The 15,691-nt window shown below is 46.0% G+C and overlaps 1 protein-coding gene across 3 annotated transcripts in view; it reads left to right on the plus strand.

The window, feature by feature from the left end:
• Positions 1 to 15,691, plus strand: part of DAB1 (DAB adaptor protein 1) — a 1,098,018-nt gene that overhangs the window by 1,013,809 nt on the left and 68,518 nt on the right. The window lies entirely within an intron of this gene.

A 15,691-nucleotide genomic window follows, 5' to 3' on the forward strand; every position in this document is an offset into this window, starting at 1 on the left:
TATGGTAGTGTTTGTTCAAGTCTTCACAGGCAAGGGTTGAAGCTTTGTCAAGAAGAGGCTTCGTCAGGGGAGCCTGGCTGGTGTTTGGTGAGGAAGACTGTGTCATTGGTGCGTGTCACTTTCTGTCCCTGGTCTGTGTGATCCCTGCGCCTGCTCTGCTGCGTGGGCAAGCCACTGACATTCTTATGCGGGTTCATGAATGGGCACCCAGAGAGTTAAGATAGGCGTGTAGATAATAGGTCCTTGCAAATGGGCATAGCAGGTGTTGTGCTATGTACACAGCAGACAAGAGGTTCAGGAGGCGGGAGACATGGGTAGCTCACACAGCTGGGCAAGGTATCCTGTCGGGCTTTCTGGGAGCCAGGTCTTCAGTGGCACATCCCTGCCGTCTCAGCTGAATCCTCAAAAGGATGGGACGAGCCCTCCACTTTTTGGCCCCGGTCTGTCTCTTCTTTGCATTGCACTGGGAAGTCGCTCTGGAAGAGGTGCGCAGAAGGGAGGTATAGAAGACCTCGCGGCCATACCCTCTGAACACCCGACCCAAGAACCCCTCAGCATCTCTTGAGGCTCTGATTCTGCTCTTGCCTTTGTAACCTGCTGCAGCCTGCGCCTTGGAATGTGCTCCCCTTTCGACCTTGTCACTCCTAATCTTTTGTGACTCTGCCCTCCTGCCTCCTCTTCCTGGCAGCCTGCCCCTGCTAACTGTCCTCCTTGCGTGCTTCTGACAGTGTACCACACCCCGCTGCAATTGTCTTAGGCACCTGGCTGTGTCCTCCAGACCACATGCTCCAGGAGGACAGGGACTGCCTGGCCATGTGCATCTCGTATGCCCTGTGCCTCCGTGGCACCCAGCTCACAACAGGCCTTCAGTGACTGCTCTCAGAAAGGACAACGGATGCAGGAATCCAGGTTGTTCAGCTCTGTGCCCGGCATGCTGTCTGGCACTCCTAGATTCCCTGTTGCTGACACCTACCGAGCACCTGACAGGTTACCCTGCAGTGTTCACGGTGGCCCTCTGAGACCGCAGCTCACAAATGGAGCCCCCAACGTCTGGTGCAGGACTAGGTCTTCCCTAAGGTCATACAGCAGAAGAAAGAAGCAGAGCCAAGGAACGATCCAGACCCATCTGCCACTGACACACACACCATGCCTACTCCTAGATCTCACCATAGGTGACATAGAGCCTGTACTATTGGGAAACATCCAGTGGTTCCCCAGAGCTGCCAGTGTGGCTAAGTGAACAAAGGCACATCCCCATGACCACTGTCACTACCAGCACTGTCATTCAGTGTTCCATGTGACAAAATCCCTGTCCTCTGGTGCCTGGGAGATTTGAGTGAACTGCAGGTCATGGACTGTGGGCCAGGGAGCAGGGGATGTGGGAGGAGGCGGGCGGGGCCCATCTGTGGCCCGCAGACCTTCTGCCAGGCCGGGTCCAGCCCAGGGAGCCCAGGGCAGCAGGTGGTTGGCCAGGTCCAGTTGCAGTCTCGCCAGGGCCCCGTTAGTCCCATGGCCGCCAGCTGGGGGAGTCTGCTCAGCTTGCTGTCTTTCCCTAGCCTGAAGGAGGACTCCATCTGCAACCAGTTGAAAGGGTCAGCTGCCACTGAGATTCACAGCAGAGTCGAGTATAAAGAAGCTGACAATTCTAGGCACTTCAGTTTTTTAAGTGGCCTTCAAAGTCCTGTATCCCCTGACCCCTGCCTCCCTTCTCACGCTTTTGCTCTCTGCCTAGCACTTTATGGTCTTTTGATCCCAAACTGATTGCAGTTCCTTCTCCATCATATGCTATTTTATGGCTTCATGTCTCTTTGTTATCCATCAGAATAGAACATCTGAATCCCAAACACCCCCACAGTCACTAATTACGTAGTCAGTCTCCTATTAATCTAGTCAACGCAGGCTAATTCCTACCCTGTTCTTACCTTCATTATGGCATGGACACACTACTCACGTATTCACTCCACAGATCATCCCTGAGCCCCCGGTAAGTATCAGACACTTGGTTCAGTGCTGGGGATGCACGGGCGAGCCAGGAACTGACCCAGGGACTGCTTTCCTAGTCTTCACTGTCTAAGGGAGAAGACTTGTATTAACCCGGTAATCATGCAAGCGAAGGGGTTATTCTAGACGGGGGTATTATGCTTTAGGAAGAAAGGGAGTGGTTTTCTTTGAAAACAATAAATAAAGGCACCTGGCTCCCTGGCTCCCTGGCTCCCTGGAGACAATGAGCTCCTCAAGGGCAAGGATCTTGCCAGCTCTATCATTATGTCCCCAGCACCCAGCACAGGGCATGACCCAGAGTTTCTGGATCAAGGGAGATGCCCCCTGCTGGAATCGAGTCATGAAGATGAGTCAGAGCTGGGTCAGCAGCTAGTGGTATTTGATGCAGGAAGCATGGACACACTGAGCCAGGCCTCCCTACATCTGTTCTCGCTTGCGTGCAACTGTCTCCAAGTCTGGCACAGACACATGCCAGAAGGGCGGGGAAGAAGGGGTAAGTGAGCAGAGAGCTGAGCAGAACCCGATGCTCACAGCTCTTGAGGAGACACCTGACGGACTAAAACGGGCATGAACTTGGCCATCCCACCGACTTGTCACACCAGCTCGGAACCTCACCATCGATTGCACATCGATTGGGCAAGTTGCTTCATCCCTCTGAGCCCTAGTTTTCTCATCTCAATGGGAAAATCACAGAGCCAAGGGTTAGAAATTTATTAGTTTATGTCAATTTTCCTCCTAAAATTTTAAGGTGAGTTGAAGGAACTGGCTACAGGGTGATGCTTGGTGCATTTCCAGTGAAGGGGCCAATTTCGTACTAATTTCTTTTACTGACGGTTCATTTTCCAAGGCAACAGCCTAACAAATCACGGGGCCAATTAGTGTAAGAGAACCACTTGATCCTGGTACTCAGAGAGCTCAGCCCCCCGCCTCAGTGGTTTGGCGGTGTATTTGGGGAAATGCTGCACAGCACTAAATGGGAAATAATTGGACAGATGCAGCTATAAATTGCACAGCGCCGCACTACACTCAGCTTCTGTTTTAAGTAGCAAGGTCTGGCAGCAATAGGAAAACTGAAGGGTTGGCTGTCCTGCCTAGAAAAGCAGAGCAAAGCTAGCAGGCAGACCTGCCCCCTCATTCTACAGATGGGAAAATTAAGGTTTACTGAGGGAGCAGATGGGACCGGATACCTAAGATTTTGTTGTTTCACCCCTGCATTCTCTTGGAGAACTTCTCAAACACAGGGGTGTGGAGAGGAAACTAAGGAGCTGGCTATATCCCTTTCCTAGGGCTGCTGGAACAAATAAGCACAGCGGAGAGGCTTACACAGCAGGAATTTATTTTCTCCTAGTTCAAGAGGCTACAAGTCCAAGATCAAGATTTTGACAAGGTGGATTCCGTATGAGAGCTATGACAGAGGATTGGTCCCAGGCCCGTCTTCTGGTTTCTGGTGTTTTGCTAACAATCTTTGGTGTCCCCTGTCTTTTAGACACATCACTCCAATCTCTGCCTTTATGTTTTCAGGGTCTTCCTCCCATGCATGTGTTTGTGTCCAAATTTCCCCTTTTTATAATGACCAGTTATATTGGATCAGAGACACACTCTATTCTAGTATGACCCAATTTTAAGTAATTACACCTGTGCGGGCGCCTGGGTGACTCAGTCGGTTAAGGGTCTGACTTCAGCCCAGGTCATGATCTTGGGGTCCTGGGATCCAGCCCCACACTGGGCTCTGTGCTCAGTGGGGAGTCTGTTTCTCCCTCTCCCTCTGCTCCTCCCATGCTTGTGTGTGCATTCCCTCTCTCTTTCTCTCTCAAATAAATAAAATTCTTTCAAAAGATAAAAGTAATTACACCCGTAATAACACTATTTTCCACTAAAGTCATATTCTGAAATCCCAACATTTAGGACTTAACCATGAATTTGGGGAGGGCACAATTCAACGTGTGAGAATGACGAACAAGTCAGATCACAGAATCTTGGAGCTGGGGAGAAACCACCATTTCTTAAGCATCACTCGGTGCCGGGCAGGATACTAGGAATGATCTGCTGGAGTTCCAGATAAGCTCACCAAGGTTCAGGGAAGTGAGGTGATAGGTCCAAGTTGGCACTAACAGCCCATAACAGATCTAGATTTCAGAGGCTGACCTGTGGCTCTCCAAAGTCATGTGTCGCTTCAGCACCCAAGTGTCTTTGTAAAATGGATCTTAGAAACCGTATGTACCACACCACCACCAGTTACCCACCTCAGCTTACAAACAAAGGCACCAGGACCTGAACTCCAGCTATCTCAGTCCGAATCCGGTTCTTTCCATTGGCTGCATTTTATTTAGTCATTGTGTTTTTTTGTAAGTTTCTGTCTGGCATGCAAGACTTCATTGTGACCAAAGCAGAGGTTAATTTCAGACTGGTTACAACACGAAAAGTAATTTTCCATTTAATATAACGACCTCATTTCTGCAGTAACTTGTAGCAAAACATGCTGTTTCATTTCCATTCATCCACACTCATTTACCTACTTGCTACGATAATTTTACACCATAAGCTAAAATGTTGAAATCATTGGTTATATTACTAAACACCTACAATGGTTATTAGGCTTCTTCATGCAGAAAGAAACAGAAATAAAAATAAGAATTTTAGGAGAATGAGAATATAAGCAGTTAAAGTACATTCAAAGCTGTATTCAGTGCGCAGAGGCTGTCGGGCCTGGAGCCATACCTTGTAATAATGTAGGGTTGGTCTACCTTATTCGCAGTGAGACCTGGGGTTAGTTACGCAACCTCTCTGTGTCTCAGTTACTCAACAGTAAACGGGGAAGAAACGATGTGGAAGGTAGTTGTATGGAGTGGAGTAAAGGAGGAGTGCAGACATAGGGTGTCTGGCATGGTGCCTAGCACAGAGAAAGCCCTCGGACTAGTACCTTTTCTCTTTAAAATAATGAAAATAAAATCTAAATTCTTAGCATAGAGAATCTTCTAAGTTTTTTTTTTTCCCAGAGTTTCAGAAGTATAAATAGTTCCCGTATTTATTCAACCTGAACTTTTTAAAATGTTGTTGAAAATAGAAGTACACTGATGTTTATTTATGCTGACCATGGGAAGGCAAGGAGCAAAGGGAACTGATATCTCTAACGGTAAGCACTTCAGAGCGCACTAAACGGCCCCTTATGTTTTGGACCCGTGGTTGCTTGGGTTGGACTTGATAGAGGTCTTTGGTGTTCAGCCTACTTTCAGTTAAGCTCTTGAAATGTTCAGTGCCTTGGTTTCTCCTGTTCTCAGAGAGAGGGAGAGAGAGTGGGAGGTAGAGAAGGAGGCATGCTAGGATCTCATGTTTGTCTCTGGCATCCCGTCATAAAAACATTCAAGCAAACGGAACATTTCACCTTTTGCCATATTTGCTTTCTCTGACTCTCGTTCTCTCTAGATAGGTTAGAGATCAATACTTACTAGATAGCTAGGTAATAAATAGTCACATTAGGAGTGCTTATCACTGCTGGGCCCTTTCTGCAAACAGTGGTAGGAGTCCAGTTTTAAAGTCATGAGTTCGTATTGGTAGTTCCAAATTCACATTTAAAATTACCAGGTTATTTCTTAACTTTTCTATTTGTATCTCATTTTTCTTTAACTGAAAAGCTTGCTTTCTAGTAACAGTGTTTTTCTGTATTTGTTTTATCCTAATCCATACCCAAAGCAAATTCAAAATTGCAATTCAGTATTATAACCATTAACCAGGCAGAGACTTGAGTGTCAGCGAGACTTGCTCAAAGTCCATATTAGCCTGCTGTTACCTGGGCAAGTCACTTCTTTCTGAGTCTGCTTCCTCCTAAGACAGGGATGATGAGATCACTATATCATTCAGAAATCTTAGTTTCAAGTAATAGGAAATCTACCTCCAACAGTCTTGGGCAACAAAAGGAATTCACTGATTTATACAACTGAATGGTACAGGGTTAAATTTCCCAGGATGGCACCATCCAGGTTCTTTGATGATGTCACCATGTTTGAAACTCTGCCTAGCCCTTAGCTCCTCTTGCTTTCCCGGTGACTTTATTTCCCATTAGACTCTCTTCCTCAGGCCCCTTTGTCTACTGAAGATCTGTTATCCTGTCATCTCTAAGGAAGGAAGAGCTTACCTGAGGGAAGCATGCTTGGTGATAGGACACTGTGTAGTCCAATAGATTGAGGACCTTAAACTCAGTTGCCTGGGAAAAAATATCCCAAGTATTAAGAGTACCATCTTCCAGATACACCGTTAGATACTTCAAGTGATCTTCCTCATTTCATCCCTATGAGCGAGCAATCTTTCCCATTTTACAGGTGAAAAAACTGAGGCTCAGTGAGGTAAGGTGACTTGCCCGTGGCTGCAAAGCTGAGGTTCAGATCCCTCCCTCACACCACATGCCTCTTGGAATTGGGAACAGGGACAGCACAATATGCAAACCACTCTGAGTATCTAGCAGAAAAGGAGCCCCTTCCCTTCCACACACATACACATTAGCTAGCTTTTGAGAGCCCAGACTGTGCCTTGGTCATTCCAGAGTGCCTAGTCCCAAAGGGATTTGGGGGAAGAATGTGAATTGAATGAGAAAGGACAGCTAGTCCCACACGCCACCAATGGTGACTATGCTGGTGCCGCATCCTTAGTCATGGGATGTGGAATCTGATGGAACCCCAGGGTTAGGAAACTAGTGTTTCACATGGAAGCCAGTTTCCTGTGTCAGGTGATTTTCACGTCTCTGGAGAAGAAATCTGCTATGTTGTCACTTTGGTGATTGCTAATTGATAAGGCACACCTGGCTCCACTTTGCCTGTTAGACAAATTTAGGCCCAAATCATAGGTCTAGGAAGCTCTTAGCTGGTTAACTAGCTCATCTCCCTATTTTTAGTCAAGGACTTCTCTCACATCTTTCTGGAGCTGCATGTTTATTATTTTTTTTGCGTGTGTGTGAGTGTTAGTTTTTATTTAAATTCCAGTTAGTTAACATACTGTATAATATTAGTTTCAGGTGTACAATATAGTGATTCAACACTTCCACGCAACACCTGGTGCTCATCTCAGCAAATGCGCTCCTTAATCCCCATCACCTATTTAAACCACCACCCACCCACCCACCTCCCCTCTGATAACCATCCGTTTGTTCTCTGTAATTAAGAGTCTGTTTCTTGGTTTGCCTCTGTCTCTTTTATTCCCCTTCGCTCATTTGTTTTGTTTCTTAAATTCACACATGAGTGAAATCATATGGTATTTGTCTTGCTCTGACTGGCTTATTTCATTCTAACATCTGTATCATTGCAGACGGAAAGATTTCGTTCTTTTTATGGCTGAGTAATATTCCATTGTATAGATAGACCACATCTTCTTTATCCATTCTTCAGTCGATGGACACTTGAGCTGTTTCCCTAATTTGGCTGTTGTTGATAATGCAGAGCTGTGTGTATGAGAGCTACTAAGAAGCAGCTGTCTGTTTTACCTGTTGTGTTGTTATAAAATTTAAAAAGGAATTAAGGAAGTGTCTAGAGCAAAACAGGACATAAGTACTTACTGAATACAACTTCCTCATTTTAACAGCTAGGGAAATAAAGGCTTAGTGAGGAAGACAGTCCTAGAGCCAGTGGGTTTGAGTGGGGGGTGCAGGGAGAGATTTGGACTCGGGATCCTGCTGATAGACTCTTTCAGTCAAATGATTCATTTTCAACTATGGACTGACAAACTCATAGAGACAGGAGGGAGAAGGTGGTTGCCAGGGGCGGGGGGAAAAGAAGAGTGGGGTAGCATTTAATGGTACAGACTGTCAGTTTGGGAAGATGGTGAAGTCTAGAGATGGACAGTGGTGATGGTAGCAGAGCAAGGTGAATATACTTAATACCAAGGAACTGGACACTTAAAAATGGTTATAATGGTAAATCGATGTTATGTCTGTTTTATCGCAATAAAAAGCACATATGTACTGCTTGCTTGCTCTGTGTCACACGCTGTGTTTGATGCTCAGGATAAGATAAGGGAAAGAAGATGTTGTTGCTGCTCTCCTGCAGCTGTTATGTGTGTGTATCTGTATCCATGGTGACACACTCCACAACAGTCCCCCATGGAAAAGTCCAGGAAGCTAAGAGGACTTACAGCATGGGAAACGGGTCCATACCGGAAAGTCACGGGAGCTTTAGAGGAGGACAGACATCTGTGCTGAGATGTGAAGGAGGAGAAGGAGTTGAGCTTTGTAGGTGGACCAAGTGGCCGGTGCACAACCCTGAGGCGGGAGGGCGGTGTGTGCGCAAGTTTGAGTAATGGCCAGGGTGACGGGAAGGCAAGGGGGGCTGTGATGAGAGACCCTGGGTAGGTGGACTGGGGCCCTGGCAAAGATTTTGTTCTTTATCTGAAGAGCCGTGGGTGACCTTAATGTGTTTTCAGTTCAAGATAGCCTTGATCAAATCTGCCACATTTTCTCTCAGCCCCTTCATCTGTGGTGAGAGCAGAGGGCAGCGGAAGTGGACGAGTGGGGACCGAGGCTACTGCCCTGATCCAGGCAGGAAGTAGCAGCCACGACCTGTGTCTGGTAGTGGAGACAGAGAGGAATGGACAGAGTGAAAGATACTGGGGGACGCACTTGACAAGACACGGTTGTGGGGGCTGAGGGTGACAGAGGCCGGTGGGCTCAAGGACGATGCTAGAAATGTTCAGATGGTGGTGTGCGCGTTGTTCACGGAGTCCGAGTCAGAAAGAAGGAAGCATCTTATGTTCTTTCTTTATTTTAACACTTATTAGTATTTTCTTACTTATTGAATGCTTAGTACTTACGTAATTGGTATAATTTTTTTTGATTAGTATAAATAAGCAAGAAGTCAGATTCTAAAAATCACTGTAGTAATTCCACCACAGAGAACCCTCATGGAGATTTTGTTGGATGTACTTTTAGACTTTTTACACATATATGTGGATATGCATTTTTTCCAAAAACAGGATATATTAAACATACTATTTTGTAATATGGGTTTTTTTTTTTTAATTCAGTGGGATGTTGTGAATATGTTTCCATGCTGAAAATCCATACGTTCCCCAGATGATTTCCAGTGGCTGGATATTATTTCATCATACAGCACAAAGCGGCTCCTACAACTAGTCAGTCAGCACTCAGCATTTCGAGTATTTCTAATTTTTCACGATTCGAACAGCCCTGCAGGGAATGTCTTGTGTCCAAGCCTTGGCCCCACACACATCTTACGTTATTTACAGATAATTGAATCCCTAGGAGAAGAATCATGGGTCAAAGTTTATGCATGTCTTTAAGGCTTTGAAATATACTGCCCGTCTGCCCTCCGGAAAAGTTGCGCCAAATCACACTCCCACAAATAATAAAAATAACCATAATGGCCAACATCTACACAGCCCTTACTACGTGCCTCGCACAGTTGCAAGCCCTTTCCATCTCCTGAGTCATCAATCCTCCTAACAGGCCCATGAGAGAGTTATTATTATTACTCCCATTGAACACATACGAAACCAGCAGCCCAAGAAAGTCTGTTTCCCCACACTTCTGTCAACACTGGGTATTACCTTTTTTTTTTTTTTTCATCCTAGTGGGGAAAAAAATGACATCTCATTTATATCTGGTATGTTTTATATGAATTAATTTAATATTTCCAACAACCTTTAAGTGTCTCTGTCATTCTTCATATCATACAAAAAAGAGAAAATAAGGCTCAAAAAGTCAGAATGAGCTGCCCGGAGCCACACACCTGGGAAATGATAATGCTTAGATTTGAATTGTGCTCTCTGGCTCCAGAGTTCCTATGCTCCCTCTGCTATCACACTGCCTCTCCGGCTAGAGACTCGGGTATTTGGAGATGTGGTTTTGTCCTTGAATAAAACCTTCTAGAAGATTTCAGGACGGGGACTCAAGGAAGAATTCACTCTGACCGGCGCCGATGAGCATTTGATGATGGGGTGCCTGGGGGTGGTACAGAGGTTGCTTCCCAGCCTCGTTGGCACTGCAACGCAGCAAATGCATCCAAAAATATGTTAGAAAAGAGAAAGGCCTTTATAATGAGCCTGGGCCTGCCTTTGTCTTGTGAGGTTTTAACTACTGTAATTGCCTGTAGTGTGCAGTAGTGTATTTTTCATGTATCTATTTTTATTCTGTGTCTATCTACGTATCTGCTTTTTTGTTTTGTTTTGTTTTTTGTTAACTCACTTGAATCCTGGTGGGTATTTTTTCCATGAATAGTATTGCCTTGGGAAAGCGCGCACTCCCGTACACACATACACACACACACACACACACACACACACACACACACAAATAATATGAAGGCTAAATGGGATGGAATTTATTCTTTAAAAGAAAAGCGAGTGGTAAAGTCTGAGCAGATGACTTTCCAATCCATACTGTATTTAATTGGTTGTATTGAACCATACCACAAATTAAGTCTCCTCTGTAATTTATTCTGTCAAATGGTAACCCTCCAAACAATTTGATACCTCATTTAAACATTGGTAAATGGCTCATGGAGATGCTAAGGAAAAAAAAAAAAAAAAGATTTAATGATGATCGGGTAAGAAGGCCTCCGTTCCAAGAATGAATCCACTGCGAAATGTCATGAATTAACCTGAGGCCATCATTCACTGAGCATTTATTGAGCACCTACCTTGCACAGCGTGTGCCTTCCGATGGCGTGGTTCTTCCTTCCTTCCTTCTTTCACTCTTCAAACATTATTTCGCACTTCTGTTTAAAAGGAACAGTGTTAGGCGTTGGGATGAGACTGAGAGGAATCAGACATGGATGTTTCTCTTGAGAAGGTGAGAGCCCCAAAGGAGAGAGAAAACAGGTGCACAGATACGTTCTCCAGATGTCCTGTTCTCAGGCCCTAGAGGCCTTTGCAGGTTTAGGTCTTTCTGCCTAGAATGCTCTTTCCCTTCACCTTCGAGTTCAGTTCAAGGCCAGCTCCTTTGTCAAGTCTTCCCTGATGCCCTTCCCCGTCCCTGCTCTGAGCCGACACAACAACCCCATGCACACCTTTAATACAAGCCCGTCTTACTATAGTGTGGTGGTGGGTTTCTTTGCCTGTCTGTTCTTAGGTGATTGCAAGGTCCTCAAGGAGGGGCTTATGTTACAGTACGTGGGTGGGTGTCGTGCCCAGCATGAGATGGGCACCTCCAGCTACTCAGTGCACATGGCGTGAATAACTGGCTGAAGGGAAGACGTGAAACAAGATGAAGACGTGTGAGGCATCCCTAGACAGAGGAACAAATACAGTGCAGTGAGATCTAGGGACAGGAATTACCACGGAGGGAAACAAAGTCAGGGAAGGTTCCTCAGAAGAGCACACTGTCAGAGCTAGCCTTCAAGCATATGTATGATTTAGTTACGAGGAGTCAAAAAGCGTGGGTGAGGGGATGAAGAGGGCAATCGGCAGAGAAAACATGGTGAACAGTGGCACAGAGGTGGGGAGGTACAGAACCCAGAGGGCAGTGATGGGCTCTTCAGAGGCTTTGCAGCCTGGGTCTCCTGAAGGTCAGTGGTGGGAGGAAGGTCAGCCAGAACTGAGGAGGCTAATCTGCAGTCTGTCTTCAGAATTCTTCGGTAACAACCTTCATGCCCAGTATAAGGGGGGGGTTCAGAATGGGAGAAACAGACGAAGCTGTGGCAGAGAAACAGGGTGTTATTGAGGACTGTTTCTAAAACCAAATACCTGCTTTGATTTTTGGCAGGACTTTAATGTCTAGACTGTTTTTCTAAGATTAAAAAAAAAAAAAATCTGTTTTCCAAAGAAAGCATGGAAGAAGGATGACTAGACTCTGCCTTTCCTCTCCCCCTCCATCCCCTTCTGGCCCAGTATTCTCTCCCCACTCCAGAACAACTCATGCTGCCCCAGAAGTGCCCACAGAAACACTCCTGGGATGTAGCGGTCTTAGTTTCCCATGACGAAGGTTAAGGTGAAGCAACAAGTTCTACAGCAGAAATGATTTGTGAGGTGTGAAGCCAGAAAGATGGCAGCAGTCTGGGAATGGGCATTTTGGAAGGTCAGGGCCAGGGGTCTAGAGCTAAGGTGCTGGCCATCACTAGAGCCACGTGCCCACTGACCTGAGAGGCTGGCTGTGTGGTTCAAGGTCCTAATGGCTAAAGGATCTGGGGTGACAGAACAGTGTAGCAGATACCATAGAGAGCCATGAGCTCCTGAGCGCTCGCTCCCAGAGCGTGCTGTCTTGACCTTTCTCTTTGAGATCCTTATAGCAAACTGGCCTTTACCCCCACACCTTCTGATTCATGACACTCTCGGACCTCCGATACCTACCAGAAGCCAGAAAAGCTTCCGCTCTGGCTCCTAGCCAGCTCTCCCCTTCCTCGTCCCAGCTTCTCAGGGATCATGGCTTTGTTGTTGGACTGGCAAGGCAGGAATCTAAGGAATGGAGACCCCAATCCTACATCATCTTGCTTTCTCTGTTCAGTGCTTTGTCATCCTTCAGAGGGAGATTGAGGGCTGCATTTAGGGTGGTCCCGCCAGAACTCTCTGACCCTCGGTCTTTTCATAAACTCACTTGAACAATATGATGTTTAAGGTCCCTCTGGCTTTGATGGTGCTGATAAAATTTGCTTGAAAGCATGGAGCAATTTTGAGCCTCAGTGAACAAGTAGTTGCAAGATTCTCTGAGTTGCCAAGATGAATGCAGTAATATGACCATAGGGGTTATCGGGATTCTGATGTCTCTGTATTATGTCTGCACAGTTGAGGTTGGAGAAAGTGGAGGCATATCCCCTCCATGATTCTTCATTTCCAAATAAATGAGCCACTTTCACAGTCATCCTTTTTAACATGTCATAAAATTAACTATGGGGAAAGATAATGTTACAGATATCTTTAGGCACTTTAGGCACGCACAGAACTACACTTGGCGAGGCAATATTAGGTATCATCAGGCGTTAGAAATGTTTTGATTTTAAAACACTTAATGAGGATTCCCAGAGAAATTAAAGCATCTCCATCTGCTGTCTTAACATAGTAGGTGATATTTTACCCTTGCACAATCATCTCCAAATCTCATTCCACCAGGAAGACTTCTAATCACAGTTTAATTTTAGAGCAATATTCCACTTGGCAATCAATAAGCTACTGTCATCAAACTTTGATTTAATAGGAGACGCAGATAACATTGTCCACATTATGCGGAAAGAGAAATACTTTCTGGAAAGGGGAGAGAAGGAGGATGTCTTTGTCTACCATTTTCCCCTGCTGCATACCATTCTAGTTCACAAAAGCCTATAAATCAATACCCCCATGTTATGTGAATATAAATCTCATCACTTTTACATCATTAACACCATGAAGAAGCCACCGCCCTTTGAGCAGCTTTCCTCTACCAGCTAAGGGTGTCCTCTTAATAAAACAAGAATAAATGGATTCTGAGTCTTTTACTAACAAACATTTCCTTCCTCACCAACTTTATTTGGGTCAGGATTCATGAGAATTATACAGTTGTCTAATGGCCCATTAAGGGCGAGGGTGACCAGGCAGTGACACCACCCTCCAAGCATGATGTCCAGTGGGCAGTGGGCAACTCGACAAGGCATGAACCTGAAGTGAGGGTCCCAAGAGTAGTCAGAGAGGTTACTGAGTGATCAAAGTCTAGAAGGTTAAGGTGAAGCAGCAAATTCTATGGCAGAAATGATTCGTGAGATGTGAAGCCTAGAAAGATGGCAGCAGTCTGGGAATGGGCATTTTGGAACGTCAGGGTCAGGGGTCCAGAGCTAAGGTGCTGGCCATCACTAGAGCCACGTGCCCACTGACCTGAGAGGCTGGCTGTGTGGTTCAAGGTCCTAACGGCTAAAGGATCTGGGGTGATAGAACAGACCTTCTGAAACATCCATTCCAGTGATTGCCACTACCTTCATAACTAAGTCCCCTTTGTGTTACATGTCTCCCTCCCTCCATGGACTCAGTAGTGGTGAAGAATTTTGTCCACCCAAAAAATGTATTTATAGTCATTCACTTTCCTATTTGAATTATTCAAACCCACAACTAAATGCTGAAGAGAATCCTCTCAAAGATGAACTAAGGAGTACAACACTAACCTGATACAATTCTAAAATGAACTTGGCATTTTCATTTGCATGCACAATGAAATGGGTTGACTTAGTTAAAGATAGTTATAAATGTTTGTTTCGCTTTTTGAAATGTTGGAAATTGCTTAGGACATCTTTTTATTACCTTTAATGAGCCAAGGAGATCCTGGGCTTTGGGTTAGGAGCCATTGATCTGGTACAAACTTCTCATTGGATAGAAGAATAGACGAAGGTCCAGAGAGGTACAGTGAATGCTTTGTGTTCATACAGTGGCTAGAATTCAAGCCTCTTAGTACCTAATGTAATAAAAAGGCCCCTTATATAAGGACTTTCAGCACATCGTATAATGCCCAGCTGCCTATCTAAGCCTTTACACAGACTACTGCTTACTGAGGGTTGCTTTAAGTAGGGTTCATCCAGGAAAATGGTCGTGAAGATGATCCTCGCCAACAGGATGGCGAACATCATTAGTTGAGGCTTAGGTAGTAAAGGAGGGAAGATCAGTTTCAAAAGGTTTTCAAACTACTGGTCAACTACCCCGATTTCAGCAACTGTGGGTCAAGCAGAGTGCCAGGCTCTAGGATGACAAAGTTGAGCAAGCTGGAGCCTGGCGGCGAAGACAGACAAGGAATCAGGCAAACCTATCAGAGAAGGAAGGTCTTGGCAGCAAGAGCACAGGGAGCTGTGGGTGAGGAATCAATTAGGAATTTGGGTATCAGTCGAGACTGAAGTTCTATGGAATTATTTCTGCATGGGGAGGGAAAGCAAGCCTGTTCAGGGGAAGTTTCGCAGAGGTGGTACTATTCAAATGTCTTTTTTAAAAGATTTTATTAGTTAGTTAGTTAGTTAGTTAGTTAGTTAGTTAGTTAGTTGTTTATTTATTTGAGAGAGAGAGAGAGAGAGAAAGAGGTGAGCAGAGGGAGAGGGAGAAGCAGACTCTCCACTGAGCAGGGAGCCCGAGGCGGGGCTTGATCCCAGGACCCAGGGATCACGATCTGAGCTGAAGGCAGCCGCTTAACCCACTGAGCCACCCGGGCACCCCTCCAATGTCCTTTTAAAAGGGACTAGGATTCAGGCAAATGGATAGAAGAAATGGGCATTGCCCACAGAGCAGCCAGCCAATGGACAGTCTCAAAACTAAGGGAGTCCACCTCTAGCCCAGATGGTGACTCTGAGTAAGATAGAAAAAGGTATTCGCTCCTCAAGACACTCTGTCACCATCTGTCAAAAAAGGGCTGCACCCATACACGTTTATGGTGCTGCGACTTTGAACAGCGCCCCCCTGTGTCTGTACGGTGCGCTCTTCCTGCCGGGCACGCAGCGGCCCTGGGTGTGGGCGTGCATCAGCTACCACGCAGAGCTTCGACTGGGCTTCGTCCTGCAATGAGCTGCAGTCGAGGCCTGCCCCGCCCAAGTACGCTGCCTGGCCCTGGCACGCTGAGGGACGCCCGGGCCGCAGACGTGCTTTCAGCGTCATTATGAGCAGTCCTGTCTATCTCCGCGGTCACAGCACTAAGACCATGGAGGGAAAGCCTCCATCTCTCAAGGGCAGGCGCGGCTCTTTTTGCTTCCATCTGGACCCGACAGCTTTTCCAAAGCCCTTCGGGCCTGTTCACACGTAGCTGAAACACATCTCT

This window comes from Ursus arctos, unplaced genomic scaffold (assembly GCF_023065955.2).
Source record: "Ursus arctos isolate Adak ecotype North America unplaced genomic scaffold, UrsArc2.0 scaffold_12, whole genome shotgun sequence".
In the NCBI taxonomy this organism is placed as follows: Eukaryota; Metazoa; Chordata; class Mammalia; order Carnivora; family Ursidae; genus Ursus; species Ursus arctos.